We start from the raw sequence: 5933 nt of genomic DNA, 5'->3' as shown, positions 1-5933 counted from the left end.
TGAGGATTTTTTATAGCAACAGAACAAACAAAGTCATACATCAAAGCACTTTTCAAGGGCATTGGTAGGAACACTAGGTAAGGGGGTTATGGCAAAGCAGGGAAAACAACCATAAGCCCCAGATGCTAGCAGCCAGCATTCTTTGCCCTTTGATTGGTTGGAAGCTTGGTAGAGATCTATTCATACATTCCAAAGGATTTACCTAATGGTCACAAAGCTGTTAAGTCATATGCAGAGGAGTATAATAAATAGCCATTAAGGGAGCAAAAAGATGCCCCAAGATAGCTTGATTCTGGACTTGCAACATTCCAACTGCTCCACATCACTGCAGTTCTGAGCAGCTCATCAGCCTTGCAGAAGGTTCCATAGAACATGCAGTTCTTTCCAGGAACTGTCATTCACAGTATTTAAAAAATGGTAGATAAGACAGCATGATTCATGCGGGGCGGTGGTGGCGCACACCTTGAATCCCAGCACTTGGGAGGCACAAGCAGGTGGATTTCTGAGTTCAAGGCCAGCCTGGTCTACAGAGTGAGTTCCAGGACAGCCAGGGCTACACAGAAAAACCCTCTCTTGAAAAACAAAACAAAACAAAACAACAACAACAACAAAACCCAGCATGATTCACCATCACTTACTGGGCTGCCACTGCGTAGCTGAGCTATACCACTCTGGGTTACTCAGAAAACATGTAACTACTTCTTTCTCTTCTCCAGAAGTCTTCCCTGGGTTTTCTCGGTTTCTCTGAAGCTACCCCCCACCCCCACCTCCATCCAGGGAGCCTGCTTTCAAGCCACCTGATGTTTCTTTCCTCCATCTCCCTCCCCTGGGCAGCCGCCAAGGCTTACAGCTTGCCTGCCTGGTGTTAGTCTGAAACTCTAATAAAAATTGTCCTGGGGTTTTTAGAAAGAAAGAGAAAATACAATTCAGTGGACCTGGGTTTTTGGCAAATTAGTGTCTTGAGGCCTGAGTCTCTGAGCTTACAAAATGGAGTTTATAAAAGCAACACACTACCCACCCCACCCCCTGAATATTAAAGCAGGTATTTGAGACTACAGAACGCAGAGGGCTGCCGCTGAAAATGATAAATAATTCACAGCTCCCAAGAGAAAAGTGTGGATCTTACCCCAGGCCAGCAGCAAATCCCTCTTTTCTCTACTAGCCAGATGAGGAAGCCAGAGGCTCAAACAGCACCTGTGTTCAGAGCGGTGAACCTCTTACCTTATTCCTCAGAGCAGCCAACCAACCTGCTCCGGATGGAAAGGGTGAGGGGAGTTCGCAGAGATGGGCTGCTGCCAGCCCAAGTACACCATTGATAGCAGAGCAGGCCCACTAAGTGATGGTTGACAGCCTCTGGTCTCCTCAGTGCACCCTGCGAAGCCTGAGACACTGCCATTCCACAGTTAGAGCAGGAGGGGGCGACAAACCCCACCCCACATTAGAAAGCCCCTAGACAAGCTCCAGTCAGAGGAGCAAAGAGAATCCGTCCTGTTTAGTCCAACATGTCAGCACTTCTATAAATGTTTCTTAAAGTTTTGTGAGTTTCCTGTGAATCTTATTGGACTACATCACACACACACACACACACACACATAAGCAAACATCTCATAGAAGGGCTCACCTCCATTTTCAAGCCCCCCCCCAGTATACAGGGAACTGTTAAATATCTTAAAAGTGGGGTGAGGTGGGGAGGGGTTTGGGAGGTGGAGACAGGGCTCAGGCTTTGGTTGCAGCTCCAAGGATTTGACTCCCTCTTCTGGCCTCTGTCAGCAATGCATTCATGTGTGCACACTCTTTTTTTTTTTTTTAATTGGTTTTTCGAGACAGGGTTTCTCTCTGTAGCCCCAGCTGTCCTGGTACTCACTCTGTAGACCAGGCTGGCCTCGAATCCAGAAATCCGCCTGCCTCTGCCTCCCAAGTGCTAGGATTAAAGGCGTGCGCCACCACCGCCTGGCTACACGTGCACACTCTTAAAAAAAGAAATCTTTAACAAATTTAAAGATTCTTTTAAAGGCTTGCTTATTAACACAGAGGACTACAAAATACGCCCGTATGATCTTTATTGAGAAGAGAGGTGTATATAAGTGGTGGAATATACACGCAGTATGTTTGAGGCCCTGGATTTGGTCCCTAGAATTAAAAAATAGCAAAAATCTTTAGAAAGTTCTTTTTCTTTCTTTCTTTCTTTTTTAAATATTTATTTGTTTGTTTGTTTGTTTGCTCGCTTGCTTTTCAGGTATCTTTATTGGACTATTCCCATCTCCCATTCGCTCAGCATCACCACTTGACTATCCCAAGGCTCCAGGGGCTCAAAGGCCACTACAAACTCCCACAGCACACATTCACCCAGACTACAAGATTGTAAGAGCACCCCTCTCAGTCACCCAGGGGCTCCTATACCAGAGCTAGAAAGATCCTTGCCAGGAACACCTACATGTGGCCTCCGCTGGCTGTGTAGCTTTCTCAGTGCACAGAGGCCCCAAGATATTCAGAGTTGGTCCCATGTCAGATCAGCACTCGGAACGAAAAGTGAACACCTCATAGTTCTCATGGGAAAGTCCCTATGCAGAGGAAAGTGTCATTTTACTGAGTACAAAGGGATGGATCCTTACACAGTCACAGCCCCCATCACCATTTAGCCTTTTATGTCTCAGCTGAGAAAAAATGATACAGGCTTGTGGTTCCCCCCAGGGCTACCAGTTTGGACTGAATGATTCAAAGCAAAAGGAAACGCCTTTGAAAGTTTTGGCCCACAGCCAAAAGCAGCCAACTGAAGAAATGAACATTGAGGAGGCTCTCCACAGAGCCGCCCAGACAAGGCACCATGGTGAAAAGGCACGCCCGTGCAATGCCCTCAGGAGTACCTCAGTTTTCTTATTCTGGGATGAAGCACCTGGCAGTAGCAACTCAGAGAAGGGTTGCTTTTGGCTCGCAGTTTGAAGGGATACAGTCCATCAGGATGGGGGCAGTGTAGTGGGAGTGAGAAGTGGCCGATCACATAGTGCTTAGTCAGGAAGCAGAGCACACTGATGCTGGTGCTCTGCCCATTTTCTCCGGTTTACCCCACCATGGACCCCCAGCTCGTGGCACAGTGCCACCCCCCATCGCAGTAGGTCATTCTGCTTCAATTAAGCCTCTCTGAAGATGCCCTCGCTGGCACCACCGATCCATCTAGAGGTGTGTCTCCTAGGTGACTACATCCCACCAAGCTGAGACTCACACCCTTTTCCCAGAGTGCCTTCAGGCAGTAGAGCAGAGTTCAGAACCAATGGTCAGACTGCACTCTGGGGCTGGGATGAGCACAGCAGGTCTCAGATTCAGGACAGGGACATCACAGAGAACATGTTAACACCAGTTGGAATAAGGAAGAGGCCAGGGGAGCGCTGCCCATACCAAGCAGGAGCCTGGTGAGTGGAAGCCACAGAACAGATCTGCCCAGCTGGTGCTTTGGCTAATGCTGGCCAGTATGGATGGAGCCTTTAAAATAAGTATGGCCATTCATGAGAGACAATAAACACGTTGTTTCAAAATTACATAAATAAACCAAAGACAAAGAGCTGCTTTTTTCTCCTGGGAGCTTGAGACAACTGGATGGGAGGCTCTGGATGGGGACCAACAATAACAGAAGGGCAGGAGGCGTCCTGTCTTCCCTTGGGGACCGTGTTGTCTATCCCACTCATTTTGCAGACAGGAAAACTGAGGCCCCAAGGAGTCATTTACCAGTTTCAACCTCATCTACAATAGTGAGTCCTAAGACTGGTGTGCTGGAGAAGGCAGGGCTGACTAGCCACCACAAGCCCCTCCAAAGGCAGTGACCCCACCTCCAGGATAAGGAGTCCCAGTCCTCTGACTCATCTTGTATCCCTTGCTCATCTAAGAAATGCAAAGCAAGAGTCTTTCCAGAGGCCTGGGGGGAATCGGGCCCCCTCTCCTGCAGCTGCAGGTGTGTATTCTAGGCCCCTAATACAGGCCCAGAACTATGAGCCACTGATACCCCAGAACTCAGCAACTTGTCTTCTGCCTAGTGGGTGTGGCAGAATAGCTGGGGATAGCCCTCAACTTTAGTCCCAGCACTGGGGAGGCAGAGGCAGGTGGATTTCTGAGTTTGAGGCCACCCTGGTCTACAGAGTGAGTTCCAGGACAGCCAAGGCTACATAGACTCTGTCTTGAAAGAAAGGAAGAAAGAAAGAAAGAAAGAAAGAAAGAAAGAAAGAAAGAAAGAAAGAAAGAAAGAAAGAAAGGAAGGAAGGAAGGAAGGAAGGAAGGAAGGAAGGAAGGAAGGAAGAGAGGAAGAGGCAGAAAGACAAAAAAGAAAGGCCCTCAAGTGCGACTAGTACTAGTGGGTGTGAATCTATGACTATATTTTACTTAGTTGGCTTCTTTCTTTTTTGCAGTGCTGATGGTTGAACCCAGAGCTTCCCCTGCAGAGCTACTGTTTCAGCCCTCTTTAACTTTCTATTTCCAGCCCGGGTCTCATTAAATTGCCCAGCTGACCTCAAACTCACTCTGTAGCTCAGACTAGCTTTGAACTTGTGGCCCTGCCTCAGCCTGCTGAGTAGCTGGGATTTTCAGGTCTATATCTGGCTTGCATCTGGATTTAAACACTAGGTCCTCAACTAGTAGGTTTTATGATTTTTGTAATATCAACCAACTTCTCTCTGAAGGCCACTTTTTCTTTTGTGGAAATAATATGTTCTCTGGAGGGTTAGTTGAATAATGCAAAGTACAGTACCCAGGCCAAAGTTAGACAAAGACAAGGTGCTTAGAAAGAAAAATTAACAAGTTGCTTTAAAAAAAAAAAAAAGACAAGGAAAGGAAAGGCAAATAAAGCACAGGGTTGGAGAGAAGGCTGGGCAGTTGGCATTGGCTGCTCTTGCAGAGGACTGGAGTTCAGTGTGCAGCACCCACAGGCGGTTCACAATGTGTTCACAATATGATCTCCAGTTCCAGAGAATACAACACCCTCTTCTGGCCTTCTTGAGCACGGCATGCACCCAGTATACACATGTGCATGCAAGTTCACACACACATGAATAAAACTAAAGAAATGTTTAAAAACTGCAAATATTCACACACACACACACACCATGGTGGTTGGCAGCACAGTGCCAACAATTTGAGGCCGAGGAGATCTGCTAGAGCCCTGAAGCTGTTGGGTGGATTCTCTCAAGGAACTGCAGAGTAACAACGGTGCTGAGATGGTGGATGGCTGGTGAGGGGGCACCGGTGAGGGGGCGCTGGTGCTGCAGATGTAACCAACACAGGGTTGCAGCTCAATTGCTAAGATATAGCATGAACAGGGCCCCAATCCACGGCACCATGTAAATCTGCCATGTGGCACTGGCCTGCAATCCCAGGAGATAGAGGCAGGAAGATGAGAAGTTTAAGGTCACCCTTGGCTAAAATGGTGAGTTTGAAACCAACCTAGGATACTTGAGACCAAAGATACCTGTCTCACAATCACACCAAAACAAAACAAAAACCTCAAGTCGGTGATGGTGGGAAGGACCGGAAGAAGGGACGTGTTGCTAAGGAGTGCTTGCAATGATGTGCTATGGGCAACAGTGCTGAGGTTGGTGTGGTCTGGAACTGACCTCGGCAAAGAATATAGGGTGGGTGGATTACAGTCGTGGCTTTTAAAACATGGGATGGTGGTGGCTATGGTGATAATGGCCATGTGACCTTTGGAGGATGGTTACCCTGGCAGAGATGATGTGCCATGTGGTGGCAGAGATGAAATGAAAAGCCCACAGGACAGCAAGCAAGTGTAAAGGGTTTGGAGGAATAATCCAACCCCATGGTTCTGGCTCCAGGCCACCAAACGGCCAGCAAAGGCGAACTGCTTGTCCTCTGTCAAGAATAAAGGCTACTTAGTTCATATTGTTGTTCGTCCTAAGGGGCTGCAAACCCCTCAGCTCCATTGGTCCTTTCTC

The sequence above is a fragment of the Mastomys coucha genome, unplaced genomic scaffold (assembly GCF_008632895.1).
Source record: "Mastomys coucha isolate ucsf_1 unplaced genomic scaffold, UCSF_Mcou_1 pScaffold15, whole genome shotgun sequence".
Lineage (NCBI taxonomy): Eukaryota > Metazoa > Chordata > Mammalia > Rodentia > Muridae > Mastomys > Mastomys coucha.
This window is presented reverse-complemented; position numbering follows the sequence as displayed.